At 45.0% G+C, this 13,730-nt stretch overlaps 1 protein-coding gene across 1 annotated transcript in view; it reads left to right on the plus strand.

Moving 5' to 3' along the window:
* Window positions 1–13,730, plus strand: part of MB21D2 (Mab-21 domain containing 2) — a 102,051-nt gene that overhangs the window by 38,093 nt on the left and 50,228 nt on the right. The window lies entirely within an intron of this gene.

Raw genomic sequence — 13,730 nt, forward strand, 5'->3', positions numbered from 1 at the left:
ATCATTTGGTTGTTTCTTGAAAAAGTTTATTTGAAATGTGTTCCACTTGTGCACCCATAAAATATATAAATGCATCCTTTTTACATTTCCATTTTCATTCCAGATTTTAGTGACAAAATATTTTCTCTTTAAAGTATTATTGCTGTATAAACAAAGCAAATTTAATGAAAAATTAAAAATTAAAAATCCACCCACAGTCTTTACATAACAACAATAAAATTCAGGCTTTATTTTCTTTTACTCCCTTTCCCCATCCATATGGTATGGTAATCCTACTTTACATTCACTTTTCTAACTTTTATTTCTCGTCAGATATTTTACCATATTGTTGGTTCATTTATTCATTCACTCGTTCTTGCATTTGGCCAACATCTGAATCTCTCATAGTTGCCAGATACTCCACATGGTATTATGGGGGTAGAGCAGTGTCCTCATGAAGCTGACCTGTGAAGAACAGGGTAATGGTTGGGTGGGTGACATTTTAACAGGTTACAGATAAGACTTAGTACTGAGTTAATAAACGTGATGCAGCTTGTTCTGGTGTTGATGTAACATAACTGCTTGTTCGACATTGTATCTGTCGAGGTCTCAGGAACGAGCAGGCGGCACACCCATGTTAGGGTGAATGGAGGGGGCTTCCCATAAGGACAAAGGTGTGGTCCGAGTGTAGGGAAACCACCGGGATGGTACAGTTCTTTAGCGCTTGTGACTAAAGAACCTGCTCACCTAAAGGGGCCGGGGGAGGGGACATGTTAAAATTAAACATTATAAAGCACCTTCTGTGTGCTAGGCAGGCATGTGTTTATGCTGAACTGAAGGGAGCTGATATACTAGGGGATCTTCCACCTCCAGGGAGTGAAGCTCGCGGACAGGACAGCAGGTCAGGGTGGACGAGGAGGGGTGAGAGGGGAGGGGCACAAAGGAGGCCACTTGGTTTCTGCCCCTGTGAAATTGGCTGGATGGTGGGGAAGAGGGAGGGAAGGGAGGGCAGACTGAATGGAACTCAGTTGTTCAGTTTTGGGCAGTGGAGGGGTTATAGATGGGGAGGGGGGAATGGGCAGGGAGGCCTCCTGAGACTGGTTACTTCTGGCCCCGGAAGCCTCTTCCTCTTCACCCCAGTATCACACAAATATTGTCACTCTCTTTTGTGTGCTATGACAGGAAGTTAGGGGTGTCCAGGGCTCTTCCAATTATCAAGTTCTGTCATTCTAGAAATTCCCCTTGTAGTGTCTGAAGCTATACACTCGAGTACTGGTAATCTTTACTCAATAATGTAATCATATCAATAGTAACTGTGTAAAGGGCCCATTCCATTGTCAAGGTGTGGAGGGAGGCAGATGGGGTTGGGGAGGGGTTTCATTTTGAAGAGTGGGGATGATGATGATGATGACTGAATAGTGTCTGGTCGGGAAGTTGCCCTGAGGATGGAGATGACCAGTCAGGCCACAGTGATTGGAAGGAGAAAGGTGCTGAGTTATAGCCACAGGAGACCATTCTTAATTCGGAAGTCATTTAACAAGGCATTTGATGAGAAACTATCTTTGGACCTGCCTGCTTCAGCGTGGGTTTTGTGTTTTTTAAGTACAAGGGTAGCATGACTGAAACCCCCAGCTGCCCTGGCTAGTTTGGCTCAGTGGTTAGAGCATCAGCCCATGGACTGAGGGGTCCCAGGTTCGATTCCAGCCAAGGGCATGTGCCTTGGTGGCAGGCTCAATCCCAGCCCTGGTTGGGCAAGTGCGGGAGGCAACCAGTTGATGTGTCTCTCACATGGATGTTTCTCTCTCTCTCTTTCTGTCTCCCTCCCTTCCACTGTCTCTGAAAAAGCAATGGAAAAAATATCCTCGGGTGAGGATTAAAAAAATAATCCTCAGCTGATCCGTGTGCTCACTCATTGCAGTTATTATGCCTTAAATGTTTTGGTTTACTTACCCATTTTATAGGTGAGAAGCTGGGAGTCAGAGGATATCATTTACCAGGAGACTCGGCTGGGGAGTGGAGGTGGGATTCAGATCCAGGTTTCCTGACTCAGGTTGAGGTGGTCCTCTCTGTGTTCCCAAATGAGGGGTGGCCCTGATTGCATAGTTTTGGGAGCAGTTCTAGGCCAAGATCATCAGTATTTGGTTGCGTAATTTATTTCACAATGATGATTATTGGCCTTTTTCAGCAAGCCATTCTGATAAGTCTCAGGCCCTTGCTCCACCCAGGCATCATCCATCCAAGTGCCATTGCTGTATAATTTACTTTCCTTTAGGAATTGTGCCGTATGCCTCTAATATAACATGACTTCTGCAGCTGCCCTATTTCCTGTTGTTTGATTTCTGTTCTGAGCTCAGTTCAGATTGTAGACAGTGCTGGTGGTTGCCTGGAGAGCAGTGGTCTTTTCCTTTATTCACGGTGCTAGTGGCAGGTTGGTGGCTTTGGCCTGTGCAGGCTGGTACAGACTCATGGATGGCAGTAGGTACAGCTGCTCTTCCTTCCTGTGGAATTGGCCATAGCCCCAAGTGCATGCTGAGGTCAAGGGTGGTGGGGTGAGGTTTGCAGAGCAAAGTGTTTCATCTAGCTAATTGGCAGCTTTCACTTTCCTGTGAAACCCAACCATGTTGAGAACCTGGGTAGGGTTAGCCACATGCTAAGTGACTCTGGATAATTGAGCATGGGGTTTGTTCTAGTGATGGGGAAGACAGGATGGTTAGCCCATCAGACCTCTGCTGGAATCAGCCTCAGATTCTGGATTGTTTTCATTCACTGTATCCATCTCCTCCACTACCCAGTACTGCCATGTTATTCTTCTTCCTCTGATTTTATTACTAAACACAGTACATTTATTTAACTAGTCTGTGGCCTACTTAATCATTTAGTGTTTTATTTTATGAATACATTTTCAGTTAGTAGCATAGTCCCCAAACTTACCATTCATTAGCTTCAGTGTTTCCCACTGTGCTTAAGTAGTTTGCTTAGCTACCCATTAATACCAATCTTCTGGGTTATCTCAGGTTTTTCACGATTGTGTGTGGCAGAGAATGCGTGGAAGAGTTGCACTCACAGAATCCTAGGGATGTTAGAATCTTTCCTTCCTTGGACATGGTTCAGTCCAGTCTTTTCATTTTGAAAAGGACTAGAAATTGGAGCCCTGATGTGCTTAAAATTTTTGTCTGTAGATCTTTTCTTCGCTTTAAGACGATTTCTGTCTTTGCCACTGAGGACTGATTGGCCAAGAATGGAAGAGCGCAAGGACCAGTGATGCCCCTTCTCCGTTTACTGTCAGAAGTTTCATCAGTAGCCAAATATCAGAAAACTCAACACAAACTCACTTAAGCAAAGTGTGAGTTTATTGCCCTGCATCACTGACAAATCCATGAGTGGGGCTGGCTTGATGAAAAGAGTCGAATGATGTCCTCAGTCCTCATTTCTTTCTTTGTCCTGGCTTTGTCTCCCAGTGTGTTGACTCCCTTTTCAGAGAGATTCTCTGCTGTTGCTCCACCTGCCTCTTCTCTGTTTCAAGTCCGGTGGTGGTGGTGGTGGCGGTGGTGGTGGAGTTTTGGGAAGCTCAGCCGCTTCTCCAGCATTCCTGGCAAAAGCCTCATTATGTCTCACTGGCTCTGAGTAAGTCATTTACCCACCCCTGAATCAATCACTGTGATCAGAGGGATGATTAGGCAATGGGCATAGGGGGTGGGGTTACCCTTGAAGCAGTGGGAGGTGGGTCCCCTCCTTTTATGTGGACTGAGAGTAGGGAAGGGGTGGTTTTTCAAATGAAAATCTTGTTATATAGGGAAGACTCAGACAGTGAAGGTCCAACATACACCATGCGCCCAGACCTCTGACTTCTGGCTGCCCCAGTGACGATGGGGTAGGAAGTGGAGAACCACAGAGATACATAAAGGTCACAGTCATTAGAGCTGGAAGAACTTTTGTAGGTCCCTGTTTCAGTTATTGATGACTGCATAAAAACCACCCTAAAATCTTGTGGCTTCAAGTGTAACAACTTACTATATTTGAGGATTCTGTGAGACCCCTTCAGACAGGGCCTAGAAGGGGTGGTTTGTGATTGCTCTCCGGTTTCTGTACCTCAGCTGGGAGCTGGTAGACACCTCTTTCCCTCACTCCCAGTCTCTCCCCCACCTCCAGTCTTTCTGTGTGCCTGGCTTGGCCTTTCTCTTAGCATGGAAGCCTCAGGGTAAGTCAGACTTCTTACACGGAAGCTGAAGGCCCCCAGAGACAGTGCTTCAAGAGACAGAAAGTGGCAGGTGCTACCTTCCTAAAATCTGGGCCTGAAAACCTGCAGAACGTCATTTCCGTGGTATTCTAGCGATCAGGCAGGCACCAACATTCAAGGGGAGAGGACCTCCTCCTTCACAGATGAAATACCCGAGGCCCTGAAAGAAGCAGCGATTGATCTAATTTCTCACTGCCCTCTTTTCAGAAATAACATGAAAACAAGCAACGACCTGGATAAAAGTCCGTACCTTATTCTGGGCAGAATTCCTGTACTCACCGCCTTTTGCTCCTTCCCCTTTTGTGTGTACGGTGAGCCAGGGGGCCCAGAGCGGGGTGAGCCAAGGTATATGGTTTCCTCCGCAAATAAGATGCTGACAGAACGCTGCCTGTCAGTTTGTAGGGAGCTGTTCTGATCAGCCTTGGGCTGCTGGGCTCTGCTGGGACTCCTTCCTCAGCCAGGAACAAAGAGAATAAGGCTGTTGGAATTGTGCTGTGGAGGATCCCCCCTTGCTTGTTGTATTTCTCCGTGGGAGGGGATTGGGGTCGGGGTGGAAGGGACTGAGGATCCCACTGCTGGCCCCAGCTGCCCCTTCCTCCCGTCACCCCAGCCTTCCCACAGGAGTGGGCCATTGGCATATTCTTGTTTGAAAGTCAGTCATTTCATAACCTAGTATTTCAGTATTTTCTGTCTTTTGTTCCTCTCCAACCCGTTGGTTGGTGCCAACTGATTGCATGCATGCCCTAAGAGAGGCACGGGAAATAGTTTTCTCCATTCCCTCTGGGAAAATTTACCACCTTTCCGCACACAGGGCTTGGCCTCCATTTCTAGCTGTGTGAGGAAGGAGGAGAGAGATGGTTAGACAAGGTGGTTATGCAGGGCATTGTGGCAATTTCTCCAGAACTCAGTGAACTCTCCTCTCCTAAGGATGGGAATGTCTTCTCTCCTCTGAGTTACCTTATACCTGGTGTGAGGACAGATGGCTTTTTATGTCCTTATGTTTCATGTGATCACTCAAATGCCTCAAAAACAAGCACTGTCTTCATGGAAATGCAAGACAGTTAAATGAGTTTAGAATTCATTTACAACCTGGGCACCTGGAGAAGAATAAATTACAATTCAGAATCATGTGTGTGCGTATGTACATGTGAGCGCTCCCATGTATATGTGAGTGCGCCCATGTGTGCTGAGATGCACCGTGTCTTTAACATTATGGATCAGGCAAAAAGACATCTTTTAAAGCACACATATTATGTGCTGAGGAGACTGATTAAATGTAGCCTTCATTTATTACCTTGAATTAATTCCCTTCTTAATTAGAGAAACATAACCAGAAGATGTGATCTAATGGACAGTTTTTGTTTTTTGATCCTTGCAAAGTAAAGGGACAATGCCAGTAATGTTTTTAGTTCTTACGGGAAGAATGTAATTTCTGCTTGCACTCGTACCTTGTAGTTTTAGTCTGTATTGAAAGTTTACATTTGCTTTCTTTTTAAAAAAAAATAAATATTTATTGATTTTTAGAGACAGAGCAAGGAAGAGGGAGGGAGAGAGAGAGAGAAACATTGATGTGAGAGTGAAACATCCATTGACTGCCTCCTGCACGCCCCATACTGGGGACTGAGCCCACAACCCAGGCATGTGCCCTGACTGGCATCCTTTTAGTGCATGGCATTATACCCAATCAGCTGGGCCACACTGGCCAGGGCTACACTTGCTTTCTTAACCTGAACATTTGGGAGAAATTCTGAGTACTGGAAATGAACAGTTAGCTTAATATATTGCTATATAAAGAAAAGTCCGTGGGGTACAAGGGTCAGTGGCTTTGTTCTGTTTTTGAAGAGTTGATTACATCATTACCCATGGTATCAGCAACTTCTGGGTGCTTGCTTTATACAGGGGGCAGATATGGTCATACATTGAACACAGAAGAATGATGGAGCTGGGGCTCAGAGGGGCATTAGAGGGGCTTGGTAGAGCAGGTCTGCCCCCTGAGATCCATCACAACTCATGCAGCCCACAACTTGTGTTCCTGCTTTACCTTTGACTCATTTCTTAAGACCCCCACATCCAGAATGTGGATTATTTCAATCACATGCATGAATGCCTCTTACTTGTAAGATGAAGGAGAGCAGGACTTGATCTTTCCGTCCTTTCACTGGAATCTTCAGTCATGTCGTTGGAGTAGTTTACTCCCATTGAATTACTTTTCCCAAAATACAATCCCAGAAGCCCTTTTATATGCTTCAAAAGAAAAATACAAAGCTATGACAGCAAGAGCATCCGGGGGGCAGGAGACTGGGATCTAATCTGGGTCAGCCTCTAACCTGCAGTTCACCTAACCCCTGGGCCTCCTTCTGGCCTCATCGACACCACTCAGCTCCCTGGGTTGCTGTAAGAATAAAACCCAGAACATGTGAGAGAGCCCTGGAAGGGGAAGCTCTATACGTGAGAGGTTATGGAATTGTGTTTGGAGGATGCTCACAGCTGTCAGATGTGACATGCTGACGTCCTCTCATGCTCCTCCATTGTTGGGAAGCAGTGTTAGTTTCATCTCTGCCTCTCCCTTCTCCAGATGTCAGAGTGAGGGGAAATGAATGGATTAGAAGTATTTGGGGGAGTGGGGAGACCATCTGTCGTGTCTTCTGCCCAGTTTTTCATCAGTGAGAATCTTAAGTTTTTATATCCCCACTAAAACTGCAAGGTGGGCACATCACCAGTGTAGGGAAAGAATATAGTGGTCTAGTTACTCTAAAATGAAACTTGAAAATGACATTGTGCTCTGGGAGGGAGGAGAGTAACTGAATAGGACTCTTAAAATTCAGGCTCAAAGATCCGAGCACCTGTGAGGTTTCCAGGACTAGTTCGTGTACAAATTGGGATGCTCTTGAGTTTATCTCTTGTCCCACCTTTTACTCTACATCTGCCCATATCTGGAGAAGTTACTCTAAGGCCTCTGAGCATGGGCTCCTTCCCTACCTTGTTCAGCAGGAGCACACCTATGTTTAGAGACCTAGTGTAGATATAAAACTCTCCCCTGTTACACAGTCACAAATCCGTCGCTCTCTTTGTAAATGCCTCTGTTACAGCACCCATCACTGATGTACCGACATCTCTCAGGTTATGGTGGAAGGTGGGTGTTTAGCTCTTTGAAGGAATCATTAGTCCTTCATCCTTGTGTCCCCAGGGCTTAGCAGAATTTTGGTCACGTATTAAGTATGCAGCGAATGTCTAATAATTGCATGAATGAGTTAAAAAGAGACAAAAACTAAAGCAGGTTCCTGAAATCCCTCCGATTCAAGAATTCATGGTAGTTCCCCATCAAAATTTTTATTTAGGGAACAGCCATCAGTTCCTAAGGCATAGACAGAATGTCACCAGGTTCAGGTGTTGGGATATGTATTAATTTCCTAGGGCAGCAGGAACACATCACAAACTAGTGGCTTTAAACAAATCGATTCTGTCACAGCTCTGGAGGCTAGAAGTCTGAAATCCAGGAGGTGGCAGGACCGTGCTCCCTCTAAGGCTCTAAGGAAGAACCTTTTCCTTGCCTCGCCCTAGTTTCTGGTGAATGCTGGCAGTGCTTGGCATTCCTTGTCTTGTAGCTGCTTCCATCTTAACAGAGCCGCCTTCCCTCTGTGTGCCTGTGTTCAGATTTCCCTCTTTTTAGAAGGACACCTCTTCTTACTGGGTTTAGGCCCCCCCAGATTCAGTAGACCTCATATCAACTTGAACATCTGCAGCAACCCTATTGCCAAATGAGGCCCCATTCACAGATAAGGGGACAGGCGGAATTAGGACTTGAATGTATCTTTTTTGCAGGATACAACTCAACCCACACAACGCTTTGACCTCCCATTGTGGGATCTGGACTCAGTCATTCCTCAGCCTCCCCTCCCAATGGTTGTCAGCCTCACTTCAGCATCTCTTCTAGCACCGGGAAGTTACTTCACTCAGAGGCAAATTTTCTATATTTCAATAGCAACTGTTGGGGAATTTTTCCCATTATTAGACCCAACTCTACCTACCTGCCACCTCCTTCATTCTACATTCAGCGTGAATATGGAATAATAAGCTCATTCCTTTCTAGGGAAAGAGGGGGAGCTTTCAGGGTTTGAAGATGGTGCTCCTGAACTACAAGGCTCTTGCCCTCTATATCTCCCCAGTTTCTCAAATCATCCAGGGTGTAGTTTTATTACCAGGCTTCCTCCATGCTGATGGAACTGCCTGTTTGTGTGTTGGAAATGAGAATCTCCAGGTGTGGTATGAGCACAGATCTAAGCTGGCACATCTACTTCCAGGAAACACACTTCTGTTCCTGCAGCCTCAGTCCCACTATTTTGGTGGCCAGTGCACACCTTTGAAACATTTGAATTTGCTCTTGGTGGCATGTGATGCTGCTAGGCTCTCCTCTTATCTAGCATTTTGACCCCAAGAGCAGACCTGGCCCTTGTATGGTTATACTTTTCTCAGTTGCACTTGGCCTGTTGCACTGGCCTATGGCTGAAACACCTCTATCCCTGAGTTGTCACTGTAGGGATCTCAATGGGGGGTAGAGGAAGGGGCCTTCACTAGAAATGGGTCTATGTTAGAGGCCATCGTGTTGCTTCTCTGTCCCCAGATAGCTGATCAGAACAGAACCCATATATGCTTTGGGGCCAGCTGTGGGAAACGCTTCAGAGTTTTCTGTTCTTATTCTGATTTGCCAACGAGGTAGGGGACAGCTCCTTCATACCATTGGGTGGGAGATCTTCTCTGACACTTGAGTGCTGGTTGGGTGCATGTTGAGTCTGGTGTCCCACCCCTTTCCATTTGAATGGATTGATACAGATGAATAAATGAATACCATAGATGGTCAGAACCAAAAGGGACTTGGAGCTGATTACCTGAAGATTATGTTATTTATTACCAGTCTGCTTTTACTTACAGAATAAATAAAGGGAAATAAATAAAATTGGTATTTGAAACCTTTCTCACCCGAACACTGAGTTTCTCAGTCATGCCTGTGGGTTTATTTCAGGTGTGTCTGGATTACTGATGGGGAATGGTTGCCCTCTGAGGCAGGACATAAGTGAAGACATGGCCCAGACCTTGGTAATGCCACCCGCTTCTGCCAGGCAGCCCTGGAGTGCTGGTCACGGGGCAGGCACAGTGCAGAGGCTATACGTGCACATTCAGCACCTGCCTGCATCCTGAGGTCCTGTTATCTCCATTTACTGCACAATGTGGACTATATTTTCTCTCAGTTTTCTGTGGATTGGAGAGGTGCGTTGTGCCAGCTTTCCTAAATTGCCACCATCAATATTGTGCTGCCTTCATTTTTTATGCATGCTACTGACTTTTCTCCTTTTGAAATGTGATTGTTTTCCAAATCAGTCTTTGCAACATTAAAAAAACAAAAAAAAAACAAAAAAACTTTAAAAGAAAAAAAGCCTCCCTACATCACCTTGAGAATTTCTGCCTGGAATTTTGGGGCATGAATCTGAATAGGGGTGGAAAACACAACTCTGCAGAGCTGGGGAGACCTGGCTGGCCTTTCTGGGGGGGCCCAACCCAGAGCCAAGGCAGCTTGAAGAGGGAGGCGGGGTTTGTCTCAGAGAGTCTCTTGGCCTGGTGAGCAACAGCTTGAAGCCTGTGCTATGTGCATTGGCATTCAGAAATCATTCTCCCCTGGCCCACCCCCTTCCTCCCAGCTGAAATGCTTTCTTAAAAGGCCTCTGTGAGTTTGGGGACACCAAAGTGGCCTCCTGAGATTGGGTGGTAGCCTTCTACCCCTATGTATACAGTATTGTGTGTATGTACTTTACCAGACCTTTGGGGCTCATTCTGCGTTATCTCTGCTTTAGTTTTCTTTATACATTGTATTTTTCAGACAAAGGAACCCCTCACTGGTGTGATGTGGCACTGTTTCTGCCATCTGTGGTATCTACTCTGGTCCCTACTTCATGGCAATGTGTGTGTTTTCTCTGAAGACCACTTCCCATTAAAGATGAGATCAAATGTTGTCGTTCCTGAAGCCTTCTCTGATTTCTGATATTCGTTTATTCATTGTTTGAAATTATCATTTTATTGAGTACATAATATGTGACCAGTGCTGTGGATGAAACACCGAAGAAAACATCACTGCTCATGGTCCTTACCTTCTGCTCTGAGGAGAGAGGGGAAAAGGTATATATGGGATGTCAGATGGTGGAGCATGGTTGTCATTTGATAGAATGGTCCAGGAGGGAGGACTCTCTTGGAAGATGAGTTGAGCTGGGATCTGAAGATGGAAGAGCTGTGTTCTTGCTCTGACTGACCGGCTCCTGGCGCGCTCAGCTCTGTTGTGCGCAGGGACTGTGGAGGAAGGGAGGACATAGGGGAGCGAAGGAGAAGGAAAGATGTGTGCGTCTGTGTGTGTACACACTTCCATAGTGCTTAATGAATGACTTGAGTTCATATTGTTGGCCAGGCCTGTTCTCCTGGTATTCCCAGTGAGGTGAAGCAAGATTTGTTCTGGGAGGGATCAGGGACCCCTCTGCGTCCATGGTCTTTGGTGAAGGTGCTGCTGTTGCTCTCTGAGCCTAGCATCCAAAAGACCCTTAAAAGGCTTAGTTTTCTCAACCTTAAAATAAGGGAATTGAATAACTGACTCCTAAGAGCTCCCTCTGCTCCGGAGTTCTTCCATTTTGTGTAATGAAATCCTTGTTCAAGTCTCATCCTTTGTGGATGAGTCCAGCTCATGGCTTGTGCCACTGTGAGTACTCTGTTCTGTACCCTGAAAATTGCATCTACAGGTGTATTGTCTTTGGTACTCTGTGTCCTGGGAAAGTGTCTTCTCCAACTAGTTTGTGAGCCCTGGTATGACAGGCCAGGGGACATACCTTGTCCCCTTTGTAGCCTGCAGGAGAAGACTGTGTGCAGGGTTAGTTGATTCATAGCTCCACTCATCTGTCCATTATTTATTGAGTACCTGGAAAGTTTGATAGGCCCTATAGTAGATACTGGAGAGACTTTTCTGAGTTCTCTGAAGTTCACATGTCAGATGAATAATATTTTTTGCTAAGCACTTTTTTGTTTTCATGGGTCTTTTACATCTATTTTATCATATTGATCTTTAGCCATCTCTATGATTGACGTAGGACTTATAATATGATGATATATTTTGTGCTCTTTCAATTATGGAGTGTGATAATATAACTTGAAAAAATTGAGAGAGCAATTTCAATGGTGCTGGTGACTTGGAGTCTAGAGTCCCACCATAAAGCAGTGTCCTTAGGGGCAGGAGATGGCTGGTGGAGAGGTAAGTCTGTTCTCTCCTTTGGCCTCAAGTCTCATGTTCCTCTCATGGTATATGCATTAAAATACACTGGCCCTACCTTTTGGGTAATTTTAGGGATTTCCAAACCTTTTTTAAACATATGTAATTTTTGCGTTATCCGTTGACTTAGAACCTGATTGCCTGATGTGATTCGTTCTCACCTTTTCCCTGTCACAGTTGAGACTATCTCAGGGGGCGGAATTTCCCTCCCCTCTCTGCATGAGAGGCAGGGGGAAAATTGACCACATGCCTTCATAACCTGCAGCCAGGGCTTTGTCTTCCTTAGCCTCATTTCTGTGATACCATGGGGACTATGGGCATGTGGACAGGTACAGAAGCTGGGCGAGATGTGCAGGCTGGATGGGTTAACGAGAGTGGCTCCCTTTGAGGGTGCAGTGGCCCTGGTCTGCCTCGGGCTCCTCTTGGCCTGGGTTGGAGACACTGGTTCTGAAATCTGTAGCTGCTTCTCCCCTGTATCTAATGAACTCAGACTGACTTTGAATGCTCCTCTAACTGTGGTTCTTTAAAGCCCATCTTTCATGTGGAATTGGTAGGTTCATTTAATTGTTGGGAGCCAGATAAAAATGCTTGCTTCTTTGTTCCTACATTATGCCATTTCGCAATATCTCTTCTCCCACAAATTGCTGAGACTGTTCAATTTGGGCTTTCAATTGCTTCTCTCAGAGCAGATCTTTCAATTTATATTCCAAGGCCTGTTCTTTTTGATTACACATTTAGGATATCAGTTAGGTTTCTTAATCTATTCATTCATATTTCTTTTGCCTTTCTCATTTCTGCCTTTAAATGTGTCCCATTATGAAAAGCATGTGGTCATGTGGCTGTAATGAAATGCAAGTACTTTTTTCTTGCTATAGTGAACGGTATTTTATTTTTATTTTTTGCTTAATTTTTTTCCTTCTGTTTTGGGGTCCTGGTGATGATGATGATGAAATTTTTTTCTTTTTCAATCAGTGCCTGCACTTAGATATCAAGTTGGCAGAAGGTTATTAGTGAACAAGAAAAATACCCAGGAAGCCATGACCCAGATTTCAGAAAACATGCCAAGTGCAATGCCAGCTGTGAAAAAGACAAACTGGACCTCTTTGCTCATTGTACTTAGAGTCTGGATTCCTCCATGTTTCCTCACTTCTCCTGTGGGGCACCCACTGTGTCTCATTAAACCCATGAGAAAACTGAGACTAAGGGTGCTAAAGTGATCTGTAGGAGCTCACACAATTAAAAAGCATCAGCTGGGTTTTATTTTAAAAAGTTATTTATTTATTTATTTATTTATTTATTTATTTAAGAGAGAGAGGAAAGGAGAGAAACATCCGTGTGAGAGCAAAACATCCATCAGCTGCCTCCTGCACGCCCCCAATGGGGATTGAGCCCGTAGCATGGGCATGTGCCCTGACCAGGAATCGAACCTGCAGCCTTTTGGTACACGGGAAGATGCTCAACCACCTGAGCCACACCAACCAGGGCTTCAGCTGAGTTTTAAACCCACATGTGGAGGCTCCAAGGCTAGTGTTAGAGTCTGTGTGCTAAAGAAGACATCCCATGTCTTACCTGCTCAAACATGACCTCTGATAAGACTCTGGGGGGGCCAGCCCCTCCTGAGTATAATTGAGGTTCCTCTGATTTCCTTTATTCAGAGCATTGGAAACATTATGACATGTAGATCTCTGGTACATTTGTCTTGTTTTACAACTTCTCCAAGCTTCCTTTTTGTGTGTGTTTTTTTAATCCATTAAATGGAAGGGGGTGGAGACTGAGGGAGAAAGGGAGAGGAGGTTAATATTCCAGAGAATGGGTTCTGGAGTCAACATGCCTAATGAATCCCGGCACTGCTGTGTTTTGACTCTGTGATCTTAGAAACTTGAACCTCAGTTTACTTATTTGTAAATGGAGATGATAGTGCCTACCCGAAAGGTCACTTGAGGATTTAATTGAAAAAACAAAGAAACAAACATGAAAAAACCCAGAAACATATGTGAAGCATTTAATACAGTATCTGGCATTTAGCATGGTGCAAAATATTTACAGGTATCATTTTTCTATTTGGGGCTATTTATTCATTTACATATTTAATGTGCATATATTGAGCAATACTCAGTTTGTCATCCTGACACTGTTATTATAACCCCAGGTCTGACCTATCATAGGAAGTCAATAAGGCTTTGTAGATAAGACATGGTTGCATTTGTGGTGACC

Source organism: Miniopterus natalensis, chromosome 6 (genome assembly GCF_054644295.1).
Source record: "Miniopterus natalensis isolate mMinNat1 chromosome 6, mMinNat1.hap1, whole genome shotgun sequence".
NCBI classification, from domain to species: domain Eukaryota; kingdom Metazoa; phylum Chordata; class Mammalia; order Chiroptera; family Miniopteridae; genus Miniopterus; species Miniopterus natalensis.